Below are 26876 nucleotides of genomic sequence, written 5' to 3'. Positions count from 1 at the left end.
CAATAAAATATGATTACTAAAGGCCGCCAGTTGGTGCTTGGAAGTAAAGTGTAAAATCTTGCAAAAATAACTCAGCAGGGCAGAAAAATTCATTATGCTGTTTTATTCAATGCGTCTCTTTACCAGAGAAAGAATAATCACGCCTAGCATTAATGTCACTCTGAGAACACATACTCCAGCACAAGGGAGCAAATTCCAGTCTAATCAGCCCAAATCAACGGGCTTTCAAAGGCCTTTCTTTCCACTGGTTGTTAGGAAGTACTTACAGCTCCTCCCAGACACAAGAGCATCCCAGGTATTCTGTGTGCTGCATTAGTCCTCTTACAATATGAAAAGTACCTCTTATCATGTAACAAGTGCAAATTCTTCACCAGACATTTGTGTAGGAGAAAACCTACATAGAACCATACAGAACTATTGGGATATCTGAGAACAGTGAAGTCTTTTCCAAAGACTTAGGGTTCCAGGAGCTCGATGGTCACCAGAGATGCAGGGAAATCAAGGGGCTTTCTTGTCTCGTAATCCGAAGAGTGAGATTCTCAAACACAGAGAGAGTCTTAGAGAGAAATTATTACAGTTTCATAGGTGGACGTTTAAGAGAGAAGGAGAGGGAGATAAAGTGGGGACATGGGGTGTCTTAGGAATTTTATTGCTATAATGATCATGACAAAATAAAGCATGTTGAGGGGGAAAGGGTTTATGTAGCTTACATTTCTACATTGTAGTCCATCACTGCAGGAAGCCAGTACAGGAACTCAAACAGGGCAGGAACCTGGAGCCAGGAACTGATGGAGAAACCATGGAGGAGTGCTAGTTACAGGCTTTTCAGCCTGCTTTTTTATATAACCTAGGACCACCAGCCCAGAGATGGGACCAGCCACAATAGGCTGGGCCTTCCCACATTAATCATTAATTAAGAAAATGCCCCACAGAATTGCCTATAGCCTGATCTCATGAAGGAATTTTTTTTCAATTGAAGCCCCCTGCTTTCAGTTGACTCTATCTTATGTGAAGTTGACATAAAACTAGCCAGGACATGAGGGTGGGGGAGACACACACACACACACACACACACACACACACACACACACAGAGAGAGAGACAGAGACACAGAGAGAGAGAGAGAGAGAGAGAGTGAGAGAGAGAGAGTGAGACAAAGAGAGGGAGAGACTCAGAGAGAGAGAGAGAGAGAGAGAGAGAGAGAGAGAGAGACTCAGAGAGGGAGAGACTCAGAGAGAGAGAGAGAGAGAGAGAGAGAGAGAGAGAGAGAGAGAGATTGACTCAGAGAGAGAGACAGAGGGACACAAAGACAAAGTCAGCTCTGTAAAACAAACAGCAGGGATTCCAGAAAATAGGGTCTCATTAGATTATTCTAGGGGCTTTAAATGACTTACTGAAGAATCCTAGGTAGACTATGGGAGGAGGCTGAGTTGACAATCCAGTTGGCCCAACTAGGTGTTCAGAAACCTCCACTCAGTTTCAGTCTCAAAGTCAGGAGCAACCTTTAGGCAGAGGTGCTCATCTGGAGGTAATAAGGAACTAGGAACCAGAGTTCTCTTCTGGCCTTTCTTTAAAGTTCCTGCTTTACTGAAGAGTCTCTACTTCCTGTTGTGGTCAATATGATGTGTGTGTGTGTATGTTTATATATGTGCACCTTTATCATAGTAACTAATTCAGTTTTATATTTAGTCAACACAGGTGTGTATACACTGTACACACTCCTGGATGATTTGAAATGTCATTTTAGTATACACAGAATTTCCCAGGAATAGTACTTCAGAAGTAAGTCAGAAGGCTAAAGAGTGTTTTGTGTTTCACTTAGAATATTCTATAGTGAAAGAGGATTTTGGTACTGAGGTTGTCAGCTTAAAAAGACAGAAAGCACATTTGGATCATGCAGTCCATTGGCTCGCATTGCTAGGGTCTGTGAATAAACAACACTCCACCACGAGTGTATGGTAGAGCAAAACTGAGAACACAAGCCAGGCAGCAACCTAGAGAGATGAGGTTGTGCTCCGGTCCCTTCACAGTGTACCCTCAAGGAGCTTATGGCCACCTGACAGGTCGCACACCTGAAAGTTCTGCAGCTTCCCAGCACAGCCTCCTTAGGGAACAAGTCTTCAGCAATGAGTTAACAAAAATTCTTCAAGTCCTGCCTCAGTGGGGAGAATGTGAATGAGTGACTCTACTCAGTCACACTCTCGGGCACCAAGCCTTGATATTTGGAGTGGGTAGTGGGCTCAGTGTCTAATATCAGCCCTTCAGCTCTTCCTTTGCAAGTCCTACCTTAGTGGGTGTGCAACTCACTTGCAAGCCTGGCATTCGTCCCCTGATTGGTCCGGCTTCAGTAAAAGGTGAGGTGGGAAATACCTTATTGTTACAATACGTTATACTAAACACAATTCCTTGGTTAACTCAGCAGACAAAAACATGATTTGGGGCTCAAAGTGTGTCAAAGGCTTTCTGCACAAGCATTTGGACCTGAGTTTCAATCCTCAGCACTCATGTTAAAAAGCCAGGAACAACTTTACATGTCTATAAGTCCAGAACAAGGTACAGGAGAGAGGTGGCGGCTTAGTGGCCAGTTAGCCTAGGGGAAATACTAAGGTACGGATGCAGTGAAAGATCTTTCACCAAAAATAAAATAGAAAAATAATTAAGGAACCTCTCCCAGGTCAGCCTCTGGACTCCACACAGATCCATATGGTTAAGGACATAGACCACAAATAGAGATACACATGCACAGAGACAAGCAGACAGGCACACAGACACACACAAACAGGCACACACACACAAAGATACACACACACACACACACACACACACACACACACACACACACTCACACCTTGAGAACAGCTTTTGCTGCTAGTTAGCAATGATCCAATCCTTGGATTGTCAGTAATTAAACTATAATATTGTGGTTAAATATCAAGGATATATTCAAAAGAATGCAGAAAGGTAAAAATGTAATTTCTGCTGTGTAACCACTTTCCAGCAGAGGCTCTGCTTTGCAGTGGGTGCCAAATGATGCAAGAAGAAAAAGGGCAGAGAGACTTGGAGGAAAGCGGCAGAAAGCACAAATCTTCAGAATGTCAAGGCAAGGGAGGGGTCAGAAGACAGCAGATGCTCTGCAGGCTTTGGACTAGCAGCCTCAGCCTGATGAGCTGAGCCTCAGTTCTCATCTTCCAGCCTTGATCTTCTGCAGTTCTTGATGCCAGTAAAAGTGTAAGCAACCACAATGTGGGCTGTTCACTGTCCAAATGCAAGCTCTGGATGACAGTTAACCTTCAGCTGTGGCTTAAAAGAACAATAGAAATTTTATTGTTTGGTAATGCCTTACAATTAAGGTAGGGAGTATATAATGAATAACATGTCAAATTTTTTTTTTTTACAGAATTTCATTATAATTGCTTTCAGAAATAGCTCAAAAATCAAATATGCTACTTAATTAAGTGATGTGCTTATATTTGAATAATTAATTATTTTTATTCTCTGATAGACCAGTTCATAAGAGTATTTTGAGAAAAGTATTTGTGAATGTCTATTCATGTTACCATATGTATGCTAATATATTATTTATTATATACTGATGTGCTTTTGACATTTGTAACAAAAATTTACCCTTGGAGAGTACACATTTCTACAGTGTGGTGATTTGAATGTGATTGAATTGAGGACCTTCACTAACTTCACTGGGAATGTCGGCACATGGGTTGAAGCTACGTGTTGATTAGATTTGTTAGAAGCAAAGGACTTGAGTATTGTTGTTATGCAATGTTGACATTCAACATTTTTCGGAAACTGGCATACATTTGGGTAGGCATCTACTTTTCTGCATATAATTTAGAGATGTACTTTTTGCAGGTATGAAAACATTATTTTTGCACTCTGTATATTTTTTATACATCATGAAGAGCTTGTAGTTAGCAGTGGATAACATGAATATGGTGTCCCTGTAATGGAGGCCTCATAATTTCCAAAGCAGGGCTCCTTGGAAATGAGAGAAACAAAACAATAACACTAACGCATGTGATGGATTTACTCTTAACTAGCTTTGATATAATTAAACTACCGGGGTTTTTTATTTCCGTGGTAATGTATATGATATTAAAAAAACATTTTTGAGAACTAGCTTGATGTCATTGGTATATCACTTTCTACCATGGGCCACTGGCAAACAATGCATTTCGGCTCTTGGGTCAGGAAGAGAGGCCATGAAATAAGGTAGAGCTGTAAAGTCAGCCAATCATGGATTCCACTCACTCCCAAAATTTCATAGCTTAGTTCTTCAGCTGGAAACCTTCTCTCTCAATTTGGTACTTTATGTCTTAATTTTTTTTTGTTGTCCTTTTCTTTTCCTCATCCCTTGTTCTTTCTGGTTAGTAAAATTTTGTGTGTATCATTGTTTATGGACATATACTACATGCTTGGGCTGCTTTTATTTCCGTTGGGGGGCAGTTGGCAATATGTGTCACCGAGGATAACTGTGCGGACAGGAAGCATATGGGTAACTTGGAATCCAGAGTTTACCCTTAGGGTGTGCTATGCTCAGCACTTATAGATTGATATTTTCTTCTCGAATCTTGAGATAATATATGAGGTACAGGTCACCCTCTCTAACATACTTTCTGTGTTCGTAGTTGGGCTTATAAGAATTCTACATGGATTATCTGAGTTGGCTCAATATTGTGTAGTGTCACCTGAAGTCCAGACACATTTTAAAAGCAAATAATGTATACATTATATAAAGTTATCACAAACTACTGTGGGTTTTTTTATTTGTAACTATTTGGTCAACACTGTTCTCAATCACCTTTTCAAACACGTGTACCAAGGAGCAGAGTATAAAGGAAATTCTCTAATATGAAATAATTAGAGCCAATGTTAAAAACCCAAGGCGTCTCATCCCTACTTTTATGTCTATTTGGGCTTTGTGACTTTTCAGCAATAAAAACACAAACTAATCTGACCACTGTTGAAGGCCTCTCAGAGACTGTGACAAAAAAACCCATATAAAATAATACCCAGACAAGCACATCTTCCCTTGTCACATTGCTATGCTCTTGGCAGTACTGGCCCTCCAACACCCCCTTTCTAATGAGGAATTAGATGGCACTTCTAAGGGGCTGCATTGTCCTCCCATCTATTCTTTCCATTGTTCTTCATGTAGACTCGAATTTCTATTGAGGTGTCTATTTTTATTTATTGGCACAGCTGAGTCAATTATTGCGTTATTTGTTTTTTTTTTTTTAGGCTTATTTTCCTGGCTCGGCCTCCATCGTTGGCAAGGATACATTATAGGATCTGCTGTTGCACTATGTTCCCTCCATAGGCTTATTTCAAGGTTTGATGATACTAGTGTCCTGAGGGAACTGATCAGGATTCTTTCTCTTCCACCTCCCCTTCTCCCCTCCCCTCTCCTCGCTTTCTCCCTCCCTTTCTCTCTCTCCCTCTCTCTCAGAGTGTGTGTTTTATATACTTGTAGTATAATTCCAAGCGTTTCCAATAGTTATTATTTTAGACTTTCTGCTTGTATTTGAAAGCATAGTGAGGAATTAGCTGAATTACTGGAGCAGAAGGGGACTTGGCTTTGCATGGCTACTTTGCCAGTTTTCTCGGATGAAAACGCAGAAGCAGAACAAAATGATCTACAGTACCGTATCCAACTACGCTATAATTAATGTCTGTACCAGTCATGAAGTAGAGTCAGAGTAGATTATGACTGCTCTGTAGGCACATAAACTTTAAATTGAAAAAAAAAATTAGTCTTCAGCCAACAAGTCATACCAAACTGAATCAACTTAAAACAGTATTGAAAAGAACTGAGCGAAGCTTGCTGGAGGGTGCAAATTGGCTGCCACACACAGTTGTTAGCAGTGGGTGATGGATTCTGAGTGTGATGTGGAAAGAACAGACTGCTGCTTTGGAACACCTCTGGAGTTTTTCCTTTCAGCTCTAAATACCTGAGATTCTTGACAATTTTCACAGCAGAGTGCTGGACTTACAATTTCTGCAGGGTTCTAAGAAGAGGCATATGCCTTGCAGCTACAGAGTTTCTTGATATCTGCAATGAAACCGGAACAAAGGAAATCATATGTCAAAGGCAATAATTTGAAAGTAGGTTTAAGTAGCTTTCTATTAAAACATACAAGATTAATAATCCAAGCATGAGGACTAAGCAAATGAATTGTATGTGTTTACTTATTTGAATACATGTGCTGATACGAATTGTATGTGTTTACTTATTTGAATACATGTGCTGATATGAATTGTATGTGTTTACTTATTTGAATACATGTGCTGATACGAATTGTATGTGTTTACTTTTTGAATACATGTGCTGATACGGTTGAAATTGTTTGAACTAGGAATGGGGGAAGAGGGAACGTATGAGGCAGCATGCCCAGAATGAATGTCAGGATTCTAAAATATTGAGAGTACCAAGGATGCACATAGTCAGAAATTCACTAAGATCGTAATGCAGAGTCAAGTCATTAAGAAGTAGCGGTGGTCACATGACCACAGCTGGGAAAACTGCAGTGACGCCATGGCTGTGGCACACACAACTGTTGCTAAGTTAACAAACCAAAGCTCCAAACCAAACCAAACCAAACAAAACAGCAACAAACATCCACCTTGTGCTGAAACCATGTAAGAAAAAGAGGCGTCTCTCTGGTACTGACTTTCTTCAGCACATTTTATGAATGGAGCTGAGAGGCACAAAGGTTGTGAGGCACTTTAGACTTCAACATATGTCACAGGGTGACATTTGATATTCATCCATTCGTTCATCAGCCATTAATCTATTACCGTTCTGTATTTTCTGGAGAATGATCTACGATATGAGCATTTTTGGTTTCAAATGGAGTTTATGAAATCCATAGTAAGCAAAAGTAAAAGAATAAATAGCAAGTAGAGGAGAAAGGGAGAGAGACAGAGACAGAGAGACACAGAAGAGAGACAACACAGAGACACAGAGACACAAATAAGGAGAGAAAATCAGGAAATAGCAAAATATCATCAAAAGAGAAGTTTGCAACATCCAGCTTAGAGGCCTGGAGAAACCTGATTGAGAGAACGAGGAGAAGCAACAGCTTCAAACTAGAGCTTACAAACATGTTGGCAGGCAGTCATCTGCTCCAGCTTGAGCTTCCCCTGGCTGAAGTTCCACCTTCTCTTTTCTACCATGGGCATTTTTTGTGCTATGAGAAAAACAATACTAAATGATTCTTAGAGGTAGTTTGCCTTCTAGGTGTTCTCAGGGTTACACTGTTTTTACTCTCAGGCTATTCTGTTATTCTCTCTCCCTCCGTCACAGTTAGGAAGTTGAAGTGAGCAGCTCAGTCCAGCAAAAAGATTTTTAGAAAAAATTTTTAAGATAAACATGGTTGGGTCTGAAATAGGGAAGCTACCACACTTCCAGGGTAAAGTGGAAGTTTCTGGTTGTGTCATGGGATGCAGACAGACTTACATGGTGTTTGTCTGAGGCAGACTTTCATGGTGTTTTCCTGAGGCAAGACCCATGAGAGGATACATGAAGTTTGGAGAGAGTATAAATAGGATTCAATGGACAGTGAATAGCTAGCCTTGAAATGCTTTTTTGGTCTGGCGAATCTTCACTTCATTAAGACAGGGTTGGTGGAGAACTCCTGGTATCCCCACTGGTTCTGGTCACTCTTGCTGACTCATGCTGATTAGGTGGAGGCCTGGCTGAATCGTGCCACCACTGCTGATTCATGGTATGCTGACAATACTGAACTGGATTGCTGGTATCCTGACAATAGAGAGTGAAATCACCCCCCCAAAGAATTACTTCTAAACAGGTCCATATTCCCTTGTCCTATTTATCATCTTTTCTCCCCTACTTTTGGACGATGGGCTAGAAAGGGAGTTGATGCATTTGAGAACCCTTATTAATGTAGATTTTGAAAAATATAAGCCTACACTAGGGCCAGATTCTCAGTCAAACAACATGACATTCTATCAGTACAATGTATACTACCAAAGTCTAGTTGGAAATTATGCCATGGGCCTAAGAAACTACAGTCTATAGTAGAAAGTAAGTTGTGCCATAAGGAATACTAAACATACTTGGTAGTTCTTCAAAGGGAAACAGGAGCAAACCCTGGAGAAAGCGAAGTTGGAAAGATTGCTGTGAGCAGAGAGTTTGAAGGTCAGGAGCCAGAGACTGCATCCTTTGTCTTCAGGTCTGCACCATCATATTCACTGAGAAATGGAAGAACACATAGTAAGTCTTGGTCTCCAGAGTCTTTCCTCATAATTACAACTTGATTTTGCATCCTTCTCTCAGCTAAAAGAGCTTCTTATACACTGAACCTGTGGGGGGAAAAGGGCTGATGGCCAGAGTTTGTTGAGAGTCAGAAGTAGTAAGTCAAGTATGTGATTGAAATCTGGAAAAGAAATCCCAACTTATTCTGCTAGCCTTAAAAGGTATGGCTACATCCTCCTTTCTACCACTTGAAAACACTACTAATAGATGACATGAGAAATTATCTCATCAAAATTAAGTGTAAGAATAGCGAAGAACATAAAAATTACATGGGAAAATATGCAATAAAATATGAACAAGGTGTGTATGTGTGTGTGTGTATTTGTGTGTTTGTGTCTATGTATTTGTGTCTGTAAAAGAAAGATTCTCATAGCAAACATTTTCCTAATAGTCGTCCTGCTAAGCCCAGGTACAATTTAAATTCAATTCTTGATTTTACGTATAGGCTAAGGTAGAAATTCATTCTGGGTAGATGTATGTATTAAGCATTTATCTAAATGATCTAGTATCTATGTGTCTATATATGTATTATCTATTTACACCCATCTATCAATCATCTATCTATCTATCTATCTATCTATCTATCTATCTATCTATCATCTATCTATCTAATCTATCAATCTATTCATCCATCATCTATCATTTGAAAAGCAGAGACTTTTATCAAATAGTCATGGTTATTTTCCCATCTGTACAGATGAAGGAACTGAAATTTAATCAGTCTGAATAACTTCTTGAGTAGCACACATATTATCTGAAGAGGATCTGAGACTCAGCCAAAGCAGGGCACTCCAGAAAGCCATGTTTTGTGTTCCACACTGGAGAATGCTGCTGAACCATTTGAAGGCACTTAATCATTTAAACTATACTGTCATATATGCCTGTTAATTAACCAAACAATAAACTTAACTGTGTTAACAGCTTTTCTCCCATTTTCATGTTCAATGCAAATGTTTAATCTGGACAATTACTCTAGGCTTGGAGGTATCATCTGTTTTTAAATCTGACACTGAATTTGTTCTCCTCTGGTTTCTTTTTGTTGTGACAAAACCCTGACCAAAAGCAACTTATAGAAGGAAGGAAAAGTTTTGTTTGGATTACACTTTCAAGTAACGGTCCATTATTGAAGGAAGTCGGGGCAGGAACCCAAGGCCGGAACCTGAAGATGTCTGTCTGCTTTCCATACAGCATTACTTGTAAGCAACTCATTTTCAGCTCAGGAAGTACAACTGCTACCATGGACCAAACTCTTTGATTTGCCACTCACCATCAGACAAATTAGCTGACCTTTCTTATACAGCCCAGGACTGTAGGGGTGTTATTTAGAAAACAGCACCCGGTCCAGCTTGTTCCCGAGCAGCCATGTTCCTGCTGCTCCTTGGCTCTGACCGTGGCTCTGGCTAGCTAGATGCGCAGGCCCTGGCACCCACGAGATGCTAGCATGGGGGATGGCTGGGATGGCTCTGCCAATCCACCACGAAGCATACACAAAGCTCGACTGAACCCCAGACAATATCTGCCATCCTATCAGTAGCTGGTAGAAATGAGACTCTTAACGCTTGATGATTATCTAAAGAATTTATATATTTAGAAATGCTCAATCAACAAGATGCCCACACAATTAGAGTTGTTACTCAATATCTAACCTTTTGATAGAAGTTGATATCCAGGACAGCTTTTGACCTGTCTGTGGTTCTCCATGGCTGCTAGCCTCCTTCCTCTCCTCCCCTTTCTCTATTTCTCTCCTCCCCTTCTTTTTTTCTCTCTCTCCCTTTTCTCTTCTCTTCTCCCAGCTCCACCTCCTCTTCTACTGCCTAATCACTGAGCTCCACTGTGAATACAATGTAGCAGAATAAATATCCTACTACAGGACCATTTACCTAGGAAATGGTGTCAAACAATGGACTGTGCCTTCCTACCTCAACAATCAAGAACCCGCCCCCCAATACACACACACAGACACACACACAGACACACACACAGACACACACACACACAGACACACACACACACACACACACACACACACACACATCATAGACATGTCCACAGGTCAATTGGATCTAGGCAGTCACTTAACAAAACATCAATTCTCAGGTGACTCTAGGCAGTGTCAGGTTGACAGTTAAAACCAACAAGGACAGATTTCTTATTAAGTGTATTCATTTCCATCTGTAGCAGCCACTCCTTACCAAAAGAGGTACCTAAAATGTTTGATGGCAGCAAAATTTCTGTCTGTCTTTTGAACTGATTTTATATGTCCCTGTGCTATATGAACCTGGAATTTTGGACTTCGCTACTGTGCTGTTCTGATTGGGCTAAGTGTTCTACCATCTCTTCAGGCACTACATTTTCTAACTGAATGTTCCTTTTCTTATCCTGGTAAGCATTTAAAAGACTATGAAGGGATGGGCATGGAGCTACATGTAGAGTTTGTCTAGTATGCTTAAGGCCTTGCGTTTGAGCCCTACCATTTGAAGAAAACAAATACTATAAATACTTTCAAAAATACTACAAAATACACCCTTGCTCATCACTTTCTTAAATTCTTATTATTATATTTTATAGATTAATATGATAGTAAAAGCTGAGAAGATGAAGCCACACTGCCATCAACACAGTTTAAATTAAAATGAATCAAATGTCTTGTACTTTAATCTTGCATATTAGCATTTTAGAGTTTGCTAAATACTGAATATTCATGGCTCAGCTTGCTATCCATTTCTACCATAACTAATTGCCTAATGAGGTTTCAGTGATGTTCTCTTTTGATGCTAATGGCCCTTGAACACAGTGAAAATGTCATGTCATGAGAGAGGGCTAAAGAAAATGCACACTAATCATTAAAATGGCCCAAATAGTTTTAAGCTTTAATAAAGGAGGAAAATCCAGAATTGGGCAGGAAATATCTAAATTTGTATTGTTTATGCAGAAACAAATTCAAGTAATATTACCGAAGATGATACAGTATATTGACTTAATCCTGTTTATATGCTTAAATTATATTCTCATTCTATATATAGATTTTCTTCTTTTGAATAATTTTCACACTGAAGCTAATTTGATTTTTATTGGCCTAAAGTATTTTTATTTAAATTCTTAGATCAACTTTCTAAAACAACATCAACTCTCTTTGAAAGAATCACCAGCATTCAGAAAACTTAAAAAGAATAAAAGGACACAAGACTCCCAGAGCTCCATCTAATGTTTGGCTGTGGGTTTCTGCATCTGGTTCCACCAACTGCTGCATGGAGCCTCTCAGAGGACAATTATACTTGACTCCTGTCTGTAAGCATAATAGAGTATCATTAATAGTGTCAGGGATTGGTTCTTGTGTAGAGGATGGGTCTCAAATTGTGCTAGTCATTGGTTGCCCATTCCCTCAGTCTCTGCTCCATCTTTGTCCCTGCACATCTTGTAAGCAAGATAAATGTTGGGTCAAAGATTTTGTGAGTGGGTTGGTGTTCTTATCTCTTCTGATGGGAGTCCTGCCTGGCTACAGGAGGCAGATACTTCAGGCTCCATATCTCTCAATGCTAGGTATCTCAGCTAGAGTCACCCTCATATACTCCCTGGAATCTCCCCCATGCCAGGACTCTGACATGTCTTAGAGATGCCTCCAAATCCCCTCTTCCCACTCCCACCCTGAATCCCACTCCCACCCACTGCTCATTTCCATTTTCTTTCCAGGACTTCTCTCCCCAGACCCTACACCAGAGTAATTCTGCCATTCCCTCCTCTCTCCAACCCAGTTCCTTACCTACCTCCACCTCCACCCTGATGGCTATTTTATTTCTCCTTCTGAGTGAAATTCAAGCATCCTTGTTATTTAGCTTCTTTGGCTCTGTGGATTACAGTGTGGGTATCATATCTTGTACTTTATAGCTAGTATCTACTTACAAATGAGTACATAGAATGCATGTATTTTTGGGTCTGGCTTACTTCACTCAGGATGATATTTTCTATTTCCATCCATTTGGAAAAGAATTGAGGGACTCGAATGGGATAGGGGTTCTACAAAAAGACCACCAGAGTCAACTAACCTTGACTAGTGGGGATTCACAGAGAATGAACCACTGACTAAAGAGCATACATGGGCTGCACTAACTCTCCCAGATCTCACACATATATGTAGCAGATGTGCAACTTGCTATTCATGCAGGTTCCCAACAACTGGAGCGGGACTGACCCTGACTCTGTTGCTTCTCTGTGGATCCTGTTCCCTTAACTGACCTGCTTGTCTGGCTTTAGTGGGGAGAGGATTGTGCCTAGTCCTGCAGTGACATGATGTACCTTGGTGGGTTTGTACCCAGGGGGCATCCCCCTTCTCAGAGGAGAAGGGGAAAGGAGAAAAGGGGCAGTGTGAGGGGGATACTGGTAGGAGAGAGATGGCTGTGAATGGCTATAAAGTGAACAACTAACTAGCTAACTAACTAACTAACTAACTAAATGAATAAATGGGAAAAAAGAAGAAAAATAAAGTCATTTGATTCTGTATCAAATGGGAAGATGGAATGTTTATTTTTAAGGAGATAGCTCAAGGCATAAAGTAAATGATTTCTTTTACTCTTGTTTTTACATCACAAAAAAATTCTGACTTTAGGCCATATAATCAACCCAATGTGATCTCAATATTTGTATTTAAAGGTATGATCTTTTATCCTTCCTCATTGTCTTCTGGAAATCTTTACATTTCTATGTTTCCAGTAAATGGTGTTAAATAGCTAAGCCTCTTGGCCTTTTGTCTGGTCTAGCCTTAAGTGCTGAGGGAAATAACATCCATCACTTTGCAGCAGACATAAACTCAGTTAATCGCATTGAATGCTCAACCATTGCATTATGCATTTCCAAACATAATTATAGTATGGCCTAACATAGTCTAAAATTCCATTTTCCACAGCCAATAAAAACATGGTTTTGGGCTAGATCCAAAGTATGCCAAGTTTAACTTGTGTATCTTGGAACTGTTTTAGCAAATGAAACCCCAAAGGGTTAGATATCCTTTCTACTTTTTTTTCTGTTTTGTGCAAAATGGAGAATAAGAGTAGGAAAGTACGTCCTCAAGACATGCTCTTGGAAAAACAGTTTCACAACTGCAAAGTGTATGTGTGCGTATGCCATTAACTGAGATTTAGTAGAAAGTATTTTACAGAAGCTAAGATTTGGGGACTAACTCTGCTTATTACTACTGAACCGCTATTCCTTCTACACTTTACTCACAAACAAAGAAGGAAGTATTTACACAAACACAGATACAGATATATGAGACATGGTAGTATATGCCTGTCTCCCCATCACTGGGCTGAGGTAGGGGCGCTGAGTTTTAAGGTCAGTTTCAACTACGTAGTGAGTTCTGAGTAAGACAACTACAAATCAAGACCCTGTCTCTAAGCAAAGATATATAAGTAAAATTAATAAAGACAGATAAGATTACTCACCAAACTCACATGTTCACATGTGGCTCATTATTTAAGTGTGACAATAGGTACATATTTGTTAATTGCCATTTTATTTTGTATAAAGCAGTATTAAAGATATGCATAGACTATAAGAAAGTCCTTCAATCCTGGACAAATCAAGCAGGGAAGATACAGTTTCTGGTGAACTGAGACATATAAGACCTTGCAATTGTGCCGTCCATATCCTCTAGTGGAAGGGAAGATTTTCAATGGCCACTGTGAAGGCACATGGATCTCAGATTGGAATCTCAGGAAGTATTCAGGAAGGGTGGTTGGAAATCTGTGCTGAGGGCTAGACTATAGCATTTTAAGATGTTTTATTTTATCAATTATCAAAGAAATGATGAATATATAAATGTAGTACAAGACAGCTATATGAATTTGAGGAAAATTCAAATCACACATGAGTAGCGAGTTGGGAGATATTTCTATTCAAAGAAATCTCAAGAAAGGACAATTTTCACTAAGCTTAATACTCAAAGGGTCAAGACCAGTTGTTTCATACTGCTTGTTTGGTTTTGTTTGTGAAAACACAGGGACTAATCTCACAAGGTTTTCAATCTTATTCCTGAATTTTAAAAGTAAAAAAGGCTTTATGTAACACAAGTCATGGTAGGTATAAAATTTGAAGATAATTTTGAATTAAATATGTTCTTTTGTATATGAAAGTCTTAGATTTCAATACAATTTACTCTCTTTGGCCTCCTGGTTGGTGTGACATACCAAGTCTACGATCAAATATAAAGATCTACATATCATTTTGTTGTCTGTCTCTTTACAGTCTTTAAGTCTGGAATGATTCTCCAAATTATTTTTATATTTTCAATGGGACATTTTAAAAGCAAAACAAACCATTTATATATAGATATTTCTCTACTTTGATTATGTCTGGTATTTTCCAGACAGAAAATAAAAATATTTATAATATAATGCATTTATTTTTGGAATGTCAGAAATAAAGGCATTCAGTGTTACATTGTCAGAGTACTATGTTCCTGTTTTTACAAATCTTACAACTAGAAGTCTGTAGAAAGATATCTTGAGACTGTATAAATATATTATTGTATCTGCATTATTTCTACCTGCTATTTTCAAGACTCATGAATTTTACTGGCTGTATTATTATGTTGTAGCTGTTATGACCTTGTAAGAAACAGATTTCTTTTCAATGTTCAACATTTGTCTATAGCCATAGTGTCTCATAAATTTTTATTTTAATCAATGGAAAATAATGCATTTCTGTCACTCATATTGCTGTTCAAATTATTTCATATTTCAACATGGAAGTTCATGTAGTCTTTTTGATATGTTGTCATCATTCTGTGAATGAATTTTTACTTTTATATTTTTGTGTATATGCATATATATGTGTGTGTACACACACATATATAATAGTTCATACTAATACCTTTAATTTATACCAAAGGCATAAGCTATATATTAATTTTTCTTTTTTACATATCAAATAATGTCTCTCAATGTTCTCTGTACAGATTTTTTCATATAAATGATTTTTTATAAGGGATGTTTATGTGTATAAGAATAAACCTGCCATCTGGTACTGAAGAACATTTTTTCTGAGGAGGGAAAAAGACAGAAGCAAGACCAGTATTGCTAATGTAGAGATATTTTTAGATAAATAGTACTGGGAAACAGACAAATGAGACAATTTAGAAAATTCAAATTATATAAAATTATTGAGAGTGTGTCTTAAATTTTATGTGTAGTTCATTTATTTCCCCAAATATCAGCATTTTTATTTGGAATATGTCTTTTAAAAATGAGGAAAATGTGTTGGTATTTATTATAGAACATTATGGAAATTTAATGAAAACATGTAGTTTCTGAATGTAATTAGCAAAAATAGAATCTTGACTGTGTATTGTGATAAATGTCACCTATAACTAATAGCATACCATCACCCCACCATCCATACCTATTGTCAGACTTCCTGATGTATCCTGGGCTGTAGTACAAGTAGTTTTGATTTCTTTGTCAAGCCAGCCAATATAAAGTCCCTTTACACCAATAAAACACAGGACAATTAATTTTCCATAGGAATCAAGGTTGAAAGAAAATTTGTGGACTGCTGGCTTTAGATGGTTGGTGCAGGGACCATCTAAGAACTTGATTTTCTAGAAATCAAATTAACAATTTAAAAAGTGAATTCTGAAATGAAGATGAAGATATGTGAAACAATATTTTCATACTCAAATTATGTGCTGACAGCCAACAGAGCACTAGATCACACCAAAAACGTTTTATAGAGATCTCTGCATTCATAAGTGTCATCCTCAAAACCACACGCTGTGCTTTTATCAGTAAAGCAGATGGTTCTCTTCTCTGACAATAGTGTCAGTGGTCCACCACTGATTGTCAGCTAAAGTTTCATTTCCTCAGTATGGAATATGGAAGTTGGCCTAAGATTCTCTAGTCTTTCCCTTTCATCCCTTCACACTTTTACCCTCAAGTCATACCAAGATGCTTGCTATTGCCTGTGATTAAGGTGTTTCCTTACCTGCATTATTTCTTCCTTTAACCAGACTTCTCTTCATGTATTTTTTTCTGATTTCTTTTCTTTTCTTAACCATTTTAAATGTTTTATTGTAAAAACGATAAATGTTCAGGAGATAGATATTTTAAAGCTAATTAATATGATATAATATAACATGCATAGAAATATTACATGGAATTGCATATATATATATGCAATCTTGAATTTATGTAAATCAGTTAAATATTGAAAAAAGTCTTAAAAAAAATCAAATCTTCATGACCACTACTTAAGACCAGTTAGAACAAAGGCTGCCTGATAATTTGAATCAAAGTGGTTTCTTCCTCTTCTTCTTCTTCTCCTCCTCCTCCTCCTCCTCCTCCTCCTCCTCCTTCTTCTTCTTCTTCTTCAGTCCATCTTGTAGCATTTCTAATCAATGAGTCCTCTCTGATGAACTTATAGTTGCTGTCTAAGTTTTGGTAACAATTTCCTCTATGTATCTTCATTCTGAATATATATATATATATATATATATATATATATATATATATATATATATTATATATATATATATAATATATTGATAATAATAGTGATCTATTGTTGTCTCTCTCTCTCTCTCCACACACACACACACACACACACACACATATATATACATATGTGTGTGTGTCACTCTACTGGAGTAGATTGAAATAGCTTATAGAAAATATCTTTTTGAGGAAGGAGGGCGCATGTTAATATCATTTTCCTGACAACTGGTCCACCATTTGTCAATTTGACAGGGAAGTTAACCCGGGATACTTTCAAAGGAGTATATGATACCCCCTACCCCAGTTTTGAAGTATATTGTTTCTTGACTACATGTTGAAGAAGTTAGATCATGCAGAGCATTTATCTTTAAGCTGAAATTATTTTTGAGATCTTGAGTTCAGAGACTCAGGAAAAAGTTGACTCTCTTCTAGGTTAGAGATTAAGTGTGAACCTACCTTGAGAAGACAGGGAGAATGTCCTGTACAATGGTTGGAGGAACAATAACTGGAGCTTGAAGGTTCCATCACATTCCAGGAATCTGTGATTGTATTTGTAACAACTCATTACTTCAAGGTCAAAAAATAGACATTCGTGAGCGTTATACTGGAGCAATGTGTGTATTCAAAATAGAGGCAATGTTCTTTACTAGAAAAACACCTAGGATTAAATTCAGACTTCCACAAATATATGAGTTTTAGAATTAATAGTAATCGTGGAGATCATCACTAGAAAAATGTTGTTTATGGAACAAGAGCAAGAGGACAAAGTGAAGGTAAAATGCAGAATGATGGTGAAGAATAGAGACAGAGAAACAAGGCCAATATTGAGAGAAACCAGAACTTAAATCCACGAACAGTGTAGAAAGCTGCCCTGGGTTAAATTCTTGCTTTTCTCGTTTCCAAAAAGAATACTAGCTCTCTACAGAAGTGTTGTTAACTTGTGTCTAAATTTGGTTTGGGGAAAAAATCAATATAGTAAAGTCTGTTGAGCTATCAGAAGTATTTGATATGTAGTTTGTGCTCAGCAAATGGCTACCTCCATAAAGTCTTACCAACATGGCTGCCCAAATGTGAACAAGGAAGATACTAACAGACATTCCTGTGCTATTTGCACGTTTTTCAGAAAATCTATGCCTATGTCTATAATACTGTTATTTTTAAAATTCTGAATGTTTTCCATTTTATTTTTGAGATTTTACCAAAAAATTATAATATTTCTTCCTTCCTTTTTCTCCCTCTAAACCATCTCAAATGCTCTCCCAACTCTCCTTCAAATTCATGGCCTTTTTCCCCCCTAGTTGTTATTGAATGCATTTTGTCAAAATTTGCTGGACTGTCCAAATATAGGTTAATTTTGTATCCTGTATTCTAACTCTATTCTACTCATGCACATTTGTGTGTGTGTGTGTGTGTGTGTGTGTGTGTGTGTGTATGTGTATGAATGCCATACAGATTTTGTTACTGTGGCTCTGAAGTATAATTTGAGGGCAAGTATTATGACACTTCTGTGCTACCCACTTTGTTTAAGACTTTGCTTTGGCTATTCAAAAATTTGTGTTTCAGTTTTAGCACTAGAATGCAGTGTTGAGTGTTGGACTTTGGAAATGGCGTTGGTCAGTTAAAATTGTGACTGGAATTTAAATTCTGAGCTTAATAAAATGCACGTACAAATATTTGGTTAACTGTAACATGCTAGAGAACAATTAGTCATAATAAATTGCAATAAAAATGAATTTGGCAAAAATAGTTTGTTAAATTGATTTGGAGTGAGGAAAATATTCAAGTACAAGTGAAGACGAAATTTGAAGCTAAAAACACCTTTTTTTTTTTTTTTTGATGCAGGAAGAGACGTAAGGCAGCAAATACATATGGTTTACATTGCCTCTCCCAGTTAATAACTCACTTTTTGCTTTAGAAAGATAATGGTGGTAGTGACCTACTTATATACTTTTGGGTACTTATAGGACCTATTATGCATCCTACTGACAGTCAAGTGCTGGGAGTATAGCTCAGTGGCAGTGTGCTTGTCTAGTATGCACAAAGCCATAGGTTTGATTCCCATGTCTCTCACCTCCCAATGAAGAAAATCAGTGGCTGCTGCTATTCAAAGTCTGTGTGAGTCATGACCATCTCTAATGCTCTATAATTCTTAATGTCTGGAGAAGCCAATAGGTTAGCATTCAGGAACTTTCCACTTATCAACACTGATTTATTTCTTGGTGGGAGTCATTGACTCACAGGCATTACTGGAACTTTAAGACAAGTTTGAAGAAGAAGAAGAGAAAACATTGATTGAATTTAGAGTTATTTTGAAACCAAGCTTCAAATATGGAGTGGAGCTGGTACTGATGAGTCAGTACTGAAGCTAAGTTGATGAGTGAGAGTTGGACTTTACAGTTGGGAAACTAAGCAGCAGAACCATGTAGCTGCTTCTGAAGAATTTTCCACTGACTGAAGAATTACAAATAAGAGTACTTCGAGCATGTTTGAGGAGTGATGAAAACTCTGACTCACATGGTTTCCAACTGTCATAGCTTACGGCTTATTTCCCTCATTTCCAGTATGAGGGTGAAAGTTTCTTCAGCTCTTCAGGGTAATGTGTGCTCCCAATTACACACTGTTGCTTTGTTCTTAGGCCTTAGAAAAATTTTAACCTTTCCTCTTAAGCCTGCTTATTGAATATATATATTCATCCTTCAAGAGTCAACTAAACCATCTCTGTTTTAATTCTCACTCAATCTTACATTAAGGAGGCACCCTCATATAATGTCTCTTGAACTACCCAATATTCAAAATTTATTTACTTATATAGTACATTTATGTATGGCTTGATCCCACACAGAGCAGTGGGTATTTGACTATGAGAATCTATTTTGAATAATTTTCTTTGTTGTTGTTGATGTCCTCTTGGAATGTCACACTGTTTGAGGGAAGCACTTTGGCAGCACTGGTGGCTGTCAGAACCTGGGGGAGTGTTAACCAATCAAACTTTAACTGACCTGTTTCTACTCTTCTCCTTTGCAATGGATACAACTGACTTGGCACCTAGCCAACTTGGGGGGCTAAAGCTTTCCTTGCCACAAACCGACTTCTCTTACTTGTTGAGGAAAGTATAAAGTCTGACACATTTTTTTAAACCTTGGGTCTGATACACAGGTGAAGACAATCTGTTGAAATTGTTTATCAGATAAAATCCCCCTCTCCCAAGGTAAACAACATTTTTAGTAAAACTGACGACCACTTACAAAGTCACTCTCAAATATGCTGTCAATTTTAATATCAGCATGTCTTGAAAGTGCTTTCTCTGAAACTGAACTCTGGCTGTCATAGTCTATAAGAGACCTTTAAGAGTGTCTTTTTCATGGAATAAATGCTCTTTTAAAGGAAGCATTTGGGGCAGTGATTGGATAACTTGTCTTCTATCACCCAAGGCTGCAGCAGAAACCCCTGCCCATCACCATGTGGAGGCATCTTGATTTCTTTTTTACTGTCTAGAACTGTGAGAAAATAAGATTTTGATTTTTACATGTACCTTGTCTCAAGCCTTCTGTTACAGTAGCACAGACTGGACTAAGATCCCATTGTAAATTGTACTTATTCTCAGATACACAAGATTCTTGGTTTAAAGTGTGATGACAAATTGAAACACATTGTGTGTCAGAAAATATCTTGAAACATTACAAGGAATTGATACAAGTCTGTTCTTAGGGACATACAGTTACACATATGAGGCAAATGTCATTTTTGTATAATTTAATTAGGTTTTCTTCTGATACGGTCAGAAAGATTAGACATTCTGCTCCCTTCTTCCTTCAGTGCATCTTGGAGTCTTGATGGATAAGTTCTTGCATGCATAATTACACTGATTATCATAGATGAAGATTGTGGTGGAATGAGGAATCAAAAACATGTTACAGGCATATGAAACTCAGATGGGCTGTTGGAAGAGGCACCTGCCTATACAGGTGTCAAGGCATCTAAAATCAGAGCAATAAGCAGAACAAAATGTTTTGAGCTAAGAGACCAGTATGGATGGAGAAGGCAGGAAAGATGGATGCTCAAAGGAAACAATGTCTGGGAACTAAAGATGAAGAATCAAAAGATCAGTTTGAAGATGAGGTGCAGGGACATGGGGGCTTGATTGGTTAGATATTAATGTCACTGTATGATGTCATCACCATGCACCCACTTGGATGAATATGAAAGTTTCATAATGTAACGGGACCAATGTGCTTTTTCCTCTTTTGTTTAGATGAATGTGACCCTTTCCCTGTCAGTCAGAGGCATTTATTTGCCTCATGCAGGGGTGGGACTGACACCAGCAAGGCAAAGAAGCAGCTCACTTTGATACCTTCATGGAGATGTTATATCCCTTGAAAACTAACATTCCTACAACCCTGGCCCTCTTCATACCTGAAAAAGCTCCCCAAATTTTTAAGGCTCTACTTAGTGTTTGAGATAAAGGCATTTAGACTTAAATATCCTCAGGTATTTTTGCTACTCTTTGTTTAATAATGGATGATGGACACTTAGGACATAAGACCTGTTCTATTGCGAAGGGTCCAGAAAGGCATCCCACTTCTTACTGATGAAGTTTTGAATGGGGATTCAGATGAAAGGTGATTTATACCAGTGAGCCCAGTATTTGGATCTTGAACATGTTTGGTTGGAAGTAAAAACCTGAAGGAAAGGGGATTTCACTGTGACTTAGGGAGTTATATATTACAGAGGAAAATTTGTAATACAGAATGGTTGGTCTCAAATCTTTTTCAAGGGCCCATGTGGATATAAGGTTCAGGTAGCCCTATTAATCTGGTGGGGACTTTAGGATTCAGTTGATATAGGGAATGTCTATTCTAGTGTTCCCACTTCAAGGGAACAGGGATACTATAGAGACTTCAGTGGAGTAATTGCTGCATCATAGATGTAATTTACATTTCTGTAAATTAAAGAATTGCTTCTATATGAGATAGATAAACAACAGATCTCCTAGGACCAGTGAAGCTTAGAGTGGCTAAGCATTGAGTGACTTTAGTTCCCACATTGAGTCAAGTAAGTTTAGCAGTCACAGAATTTAGCTATTTGTATGGAGCCAAGTGACCAGATAAACAGGAAGCCTTGTTGCAAACATCAGAGACTACAGAGAAGAGCTAACACTTGCAGGCGTGATTCTGGGGCCACCAGTATCCTGCCACCTCCAAATCATAGAAACCCACACCTTTAAACTCTGTGCCACCTTGAAGTAAGGCAGCATACAGAAGAAATCTTAAAAAAAAATGCTCTTTGACTAGATGTAGCTAAATTTTTGGAAAACATTATTGACATATAATGAAAAGTGGTTGTATCAGCTTGCAATCCCACCAACAATGCAGGAATGTTTCTTTTTCTCCACATCCTCGCCAGCATCTGCTATAACCTGAGTTTTTGATCTTAGCCATTCTGACTGGTGTGAAGAGAAATCTCAGGGTTGTTTTGATTTGCATTTCCCTGATGACTAAGGACGTTGCACATTTCTTTAGGTGCTTCTTGCCATACGAGTTTTCTCAGTTGAGAATTCTTTGTTTAGTTCTGTACTCCATTTTTAATAGGGTTATTTGGTTGTCTGGAGTTTAATTTCTTGAGTTCTTTGTATATATTGGATATTAGCTTTCTATCAGATGTAGGATTGGTAAAGATCTTTTCCCAATCTGTTGATTGTCATTTTATCCTATTGACAGTGTCCTTTCTTTGCTTTACAGAAGCTTTGCAATTTTATGAGGTCTCATTTGTTAATTGTTGATCTTAGAGCATAAGCTATTGGTGTTCCGTTCAGGAACTTTTCCCCTGTGCCCATGTGTTCGAGGTTCTTTCCCACCTTCTCTTCTATTAGTTTCAGTGTATCTGGTTTTATGTGAAGGTTGTTTATCCACTTGGACTTGAGCTTGTACAAGGAGATAAGAATGGATCATTTTGCATTCTTCTACATGCTGACCTCCAGTTGAACCAGCAGCATTTGTTCAAAATGCTGTCCTTTTTTCACTGGATAGTTTTAGTTTCTTTGTCAAAGATCAAGTGACCATAGGTGTGTGGGTTCATTTCTGGGTCTTCAATTCTATTCCACTGATCTTCCTGCATGTCTCTGTACCAATACCATGCAGTTTTTATCACTGTTGCTCTGCATTCATGACCGTGTCAGCCACGTTCACTTCATAAGTGACTATTGAGCATATTTATATGCTATGCCTAGGAAGGACAAGCTAGTTCTGGTCTTTTTAGAGCTAGTAAGGTTGGTTCCAAATTGACAGTCTAAGGAGGCAAATGGCTTAGTTAGAATAAATACAGATGCTACAGTTTATTTTTCCTATGTGAGTAGTGTACATTTTTGATCCCATGAAGTGTTCTGGTGTACATTTGACTTAGTTATGGTTAAGAGATGCTAAAAGTGACTGTAGAATTTATTTGCAGTTGGGCATCACATTTAAGTTACTTTACAATTTATCCCAGAGGCTGTGAGAGAACCATGGAGTATCACAGCAGGAAAGGATCTCATAGGAGGGGTAGCCCAATCCCTTAGTTTGACCCAAGAAGAAACAACGCAGATTATTGCAAAGACAGCTACTAGGTCTAGGGTTTGAATACATGCTCTTTGACATTAGGACAAGAATCTTTCTAAAAGAAAATAGAGCTTTCATTCAGATCTTGGTAAAAAAATATTTATTGATCAGTACCAATGATTACCACAGGAATTTACAGAAGGGTTTCCTGGGCTATCTCTTTAAAAAATATCGGGGATATAAGGGGGTAATGTCTTCATATTTAAGAAGAGTCAAGGGGTTAGGAGAAGAAAGAGTGCAACCAGGAGAGATAAGGTGATTCTTCTCTTTTTTTAGAGCTCTCTAGAAATGGTAGAATGTAGACTAGAAGAAACTCTGACAGGAGGCAGAGTATTTACCCACTACATAGTAGGAGAAAAAAGTACAACAACAAAAATAACCATTTGTTTCAAGAAAGAGACACCAGTGTCCTTCGAACATTGCATGTCTGGGACTTTAGCATCATAAACAGAGAGCAAACTGTTTACCTGTTTTCCATAGTGATTAAGAAAAGCACCATGATGTTTTCATGGTGCTTCTGGATGGAAATATGAAGGTGGATCCACATGCTTCACTAAACACAACAAAATAGTTAAGACAGATGTTTCAGCCAAGTGCTTTTACTCATGCTTCCTGATCACCAACTATGACTACCTTTAATACTGCTGAGTCAAGTTGGGTGCGTGCATGAGTTTGCACCTGTATACATACAAAAAGTGTGAGTATATACATAAGCATATATAAAGATATGTGGTATGGACATATGTCTGTATACATGTATATGTGAGAATGTATAGTTTAAAACGTTAAGCAAAATAAGCTGCATTTAATTTACCACATCAGGAAAAACAAATACTATTTCTGACCTTGGCCTTATTAAAATCTTAATAAAGTATATTCAGTCTATTTTAAAAGAGATTTGTCCTGGTTATTTGTACCACAGCTTTTACTACTTTGTGTTGATGGTTGTGTTAATAAAAGTGATATATTTTTCAAATTTAATCAACAATGAGTGTTTTTACATCTTATTGGATGCTATATTAAAATTGAATGCTAGAAAAGGCAACTTATCTTCCCCAAATCAAATTTAAATACTCTCTGAAAAGCATAAATGAAATCCTGTGCTTTGGGACCCATTGAGATGATTCAGCTTGTAGAGACGCATGCTGCCTAGCTTGATTATCTGAGTTCACTCTCTAAGACATATATGGGAGGAACTGAGGGTCACTTACTGCAATTCATTCTCTGACTTCCATCTGTGTTCTTGGCCATGACTGTACACACACACACACACACACACACACACACACACACACTGTATAAATTAAAAATAGCAATTTTTTTTTTTTTGTTTTAAGGGAATGTTTAGTTTACAGACATAGTCTCATTGCTTTCTTTGAGATGAATATTGGGCTCAGATGATGTGCTTAGCATGAATGTGACTCTATCCTGACTCCCTTCATCATTTATAGTTTTTTTAAAAAGAACGTAAATTGATTACAATTAAAATTACATTGGCTTTTCTGTGACCAGTGTGAACAACCTTTAAGTTCTCTAGCTGATAATGAAGTCTTGAGTTTGAGGTAAATAATAATAATGTGGTTTTAGAAAGAACTCAATGTTAACTGTTGTTATGTTGAGTTGTTTTCATTATGGTCATGAAAAAAAAATCTCATATTATGTTAAACGGTTTGTTTTCTATTTGTATGTGTGTAGGTGGCATGCATGCATACATGGGTATATCTATGTATGTGCTCAGTGTGTGAGTGCCTTTAGAGGCCACACTAGGTTCCCAGAACCTGGAGCTCCAGGTGGCTGAGGGTACTGATAAACAAACGGAGGTCCCCTGGAAGAGCAGTAAGTTCTCTTTACTGCCAAACCATCACACACAACTCACTTCTATTGGAAAGGTAGATCCACTTAATAGATGTAATAGTATAAACCATTACTGTATAGACAGAATACCACTACAAATGCAAAAGTCCCTCCAGGAAAACATCAAAAATGCGTTATTATTTATGTACTTTCCTAGGTGACAAAGAAAGTCAAGACATATGGTTGTAATAGAGTGTGCGTTGAAGAGGTTTGCTTCTCCTTTTGAGTTTGAATGGCCTCCATGCTTAACTTATTGCCATGTAAGAAGTCATGTGACTTCACAATGTGTGCTTTTGCTAAGGATGGACACACTGATTTTGATGTTTCTCTTTGATTAATCATAGAATGATAATCTATGAATAATAATATGAATAATAATCTATGAATACTCACATCAAAATGTTATAAATATGAAATTATCTTTTTATGTGGAGTTGTATAGACATTATAACTTCTATGACAGTTTGTTTGCAGGAAGAAAGTAAGCACAAAATCTCAAAAGAAACTACAGAATTCAGTTAACATTATAACTTCATTTTACAGGCAATGACACAGGAGTCCAGACAGGCAAGATGTTTGCCCCAGTCACTGCAAGACAGGGGCTGATTGCACACATTTATTGTATCTTTGGTTCAATGCTCTCTCAGCCTGAATTTTACTTCCTGGTATGGACTAAAACTTCTTGATTAAAATCAGTGATTCTTATAAAAGTCTCTTCTCCCTTTGATGACAGAAAGAAAAAGGTGGTCTTGTTTCTCTGAAGTGTTTGCACACGATTGCAAATAGTTACCTACCTTTGAGACCTTTGATTTGCCTTTTTATGGATCATTCAACCAAAACCATGTCTACTCCCTACCTTTCCCATTATGGCGGCATGCACTTTTAAAACATTTTAATCATGCTCTTAGATGGCTCATTTAATTACATATGAAACCTTGGTCCTAGAATTGAATGACTTCCTCCCGGGCCACCAGGAGCTTGAACAACAATTCAAGAAAGTCTTCAAAATAACTTACCTCGAAGAACTAGGATTTTTGCTCTCTCTAACTTGGGCTGCTATTTACGGAGTGAATGCCTCAGGTTCTAATGAAGTAATGCTCACAAATTTGTTCATAATTTTCTTCTCTACTTGTTTGACTTCTCTCTTATTGTTATGAAATTTAAAAAATCCCACTTACTATAAAATAATATGCACCCAGACTATTTGGGTTTATTTTATTTGTGTCTTTATTTATTTGTGTGTACATGTGTTTGTGTCTTGTTCTCTTTTTGGTAGTGTTATTTTCATAGTTGCAAAGCTGTGTTTCAGGACAGAAGCGTCTGGGTACATTTTCACTAACACACTTGAGCAATGCTTGTTTTGCTGACTCCTGGGCTCTGGCCAACACACAGGGACTTCTATCAGCTGAAATGGCATCTTCAACTTCTGCCTGAGTATAGATTATTAGGTTGTGAGTGTCTAAAATGATGTCTCTCGTCTCCACACTTCATCCAGTGTGAACTAAAGCAACATTGTAAAATAATTATAATCTCTTGAAGCAAAGCCAGCTGTGCAACCTCAGCCCCATCGTTCTTCAGTAATTCATACACAGTTCTTATTTTCACAGGACCGGCTTTTAGAAGGCACTCACTTGGGACTGCTTAGCCAGC

At 37.9% G+C, this 26876-nt stretch overlaps 1 protein-coding gene across 5 annotated transcripts in view; it reads left to right on the top strand.

The window, feature by feature from the left end:
* The window catches only part of Pde1a (phosphodiesterase 1A), a 267795-nt gene that overhangs the window by 51172 nt on the left and 189747 nt on the right, over positions 1-26876 (top strand). The window lies entirely within an intron of this gene.

Source organism: Arvicanthis niloticus, chromosome 2 (assembly GCF_011762505.2).
Source record: "Arvicanthis niloticus isolate mArvNil1 chromosome 2, mArvNil1.pat.X, whole genome shotgun sequence".
NCBI lineage: Eukaryota > Metazoa > Chordata > Mammalia > Rodentia > Muridae > Arvicanthis > Arvicanthis niloticus.
The sequence above is the reverse complement of the archived record's forward strand: the minus strand, read 5'-3'. Positions and strand labels throughout refer to the sequence as shown.